Below are 1,823 nucleotides of genomic sequence, written 5' to 3'. Positions count from 1 at the left end.
ATGCCACTCTCTGTAATGGAGAAGCTGGGGATCATTGAGGTACAACCTGCCTTGTTCTCATTACAATTGGCAGACAAGTCATTGAGATGAGCTTATGGAATAGTGGAGGACGTGTTAGTAAAGGTTGAAGGCCTTTACATCCCTGCTGATTTCATAATCTTAGACACTGGAAGGAAGAGGATGAATGCATTATCCGTGGAAGACCTTTCCTAGCCACAGCAGGAGCTGTGATAGATGTCAACAGAGGTGAATTAGTCCTTCAATTGAATGGGAGCTGTGATAGATGTCAACAGAGGTGAGTTAGTCCTTCAATTGAATGGGGACTACCTTGTGTTTAAGGCACATGGCCATCCCTCTGTGACAAAAGAGAGTAAGCATGAAGAGCTTCTCTCAGTTCAGAGTCAAGAAGAGCCCCCACAGTCAAACTCTAAGTTTGGTGTTGGGAGGCCACAATCAAACTCTAAGTTTGGTGTTAAGACCCCATATCCAAACTCTAAGTTTGGTGTTGGGACTATACAACATTGACCTGATCACCTTTGTGGCTCCATGAGAGCCACTGTCAAGCTATTGACATTAAAGAAGCGCTTGTTGGGAGGCAACCCAATTTTATTTATCTAATTTTCATTTTATTGTTATTTTGTGTTTTATTAGGTACATGATCATGAGAAGTCACGAAAAAATATAAAAATTAAAAACAGAATAAAAAACAGCAGAAGAAAAATCACACCTTGGAGGAAGCACAGGCTGGCGTTCAACGCCAGTAAGATGCATCTGGCTGGCGTTCAACGCCAGAACAGAGCATGAATCTGGCGCTGAACGCCAGAAACAAGCAACATTCTGGCATTTGAACGCCAGCAACAAGCATGTAACTGGCGTTCAACGCCAGAAACATGTTACATGTGGGCGTTGAACGCCCAGAATGTGCACCACTCGGCGTTTAAATGCCAGAATGGTGTGCAAAGGCATTTTACATGCCTATTTGGTGCAGGGATGGAATTCCTTGATCACCTCAGGATCTGTGGACCCCACAGGATCACCTCAGGATCTATGGACCCCACAGGATCCCCACCTACTATATTCCCACCTTACCTCCTAATCCTATTTTACTCTTCCCCATGTCACACTTCCTAAAACCCTTCACCACTCACATCCATCCACTCTTCCCCATAAACCCCACCTACCTTCAAAAATTCAAAAACATTTTCCCACCCAATCCCACCATAAATGGCCGAACCTACCCTCTCCCCTCTCCCTATATATACCCTTCCATTCTACCTCATTTTCACACAACACTACCCCCTCTACTATACCTTGGCCGAATCCATCTCCCCTCACTCACCTCCATTTTCTTATTCTTCTTCTTCTCTTCTTTCCTCTCTTGCTCAAGGGCGAGCAATATTTTAAGTTTGGTGTGGTCAAAGCACAATCTTTTTTGTTTTCCACTACCATCAATGGCACCTAAGGCCGGAGAATCCTCTAGAAAAGGAAAAGGGAAGACAAAAGCTTCCACCTCCGAGTCATGGGAGATGGAAAGATTCATCTCTAAGAGCCATCAAGACCACTTCTATGATGTTGTGGCAAAGAAGAAGGTGATCCCTGAGGTCCCTTTCAAGCTCAAGAAAAATGAGTATCCGAAGATCCGACATGAGATCTGAAAAAGAGGTTGGGAAGTCCTAACCAACCCCATACAACAAGTCGGAATCTTAATGGTTCAAGAGTTCTATGCCAATGCATGGATCACTAGGAACCATGATCAAAGTGTGAATCCGAGTCCAAAGAATTATCTCACAATGGTTCGGGGGAAATACTTAGATTTTAGTCCG

The sequence above is a fragment of the Arachis duranensis genome, unplaced genomic scaffold (assembly GCF_000817695.3).
Source record: "Arachis duranensis cultivar V14167 unplaced genomic scaffold, aradu.V14167.gnm2.J7QH unplaced_Scaffold_165934, whole genome shotgun sequence".
NCBI lineage: Eukaryota > Viridiplantae > Streptophyta > Magnoliopsida > Fabales > Fabaceae > Arachis > Arachis duranensis.
The sequence above is the reverse complement of the archived record's forward strand: the minus strand, read 5'-3'. Positions refer to the sequence as shown.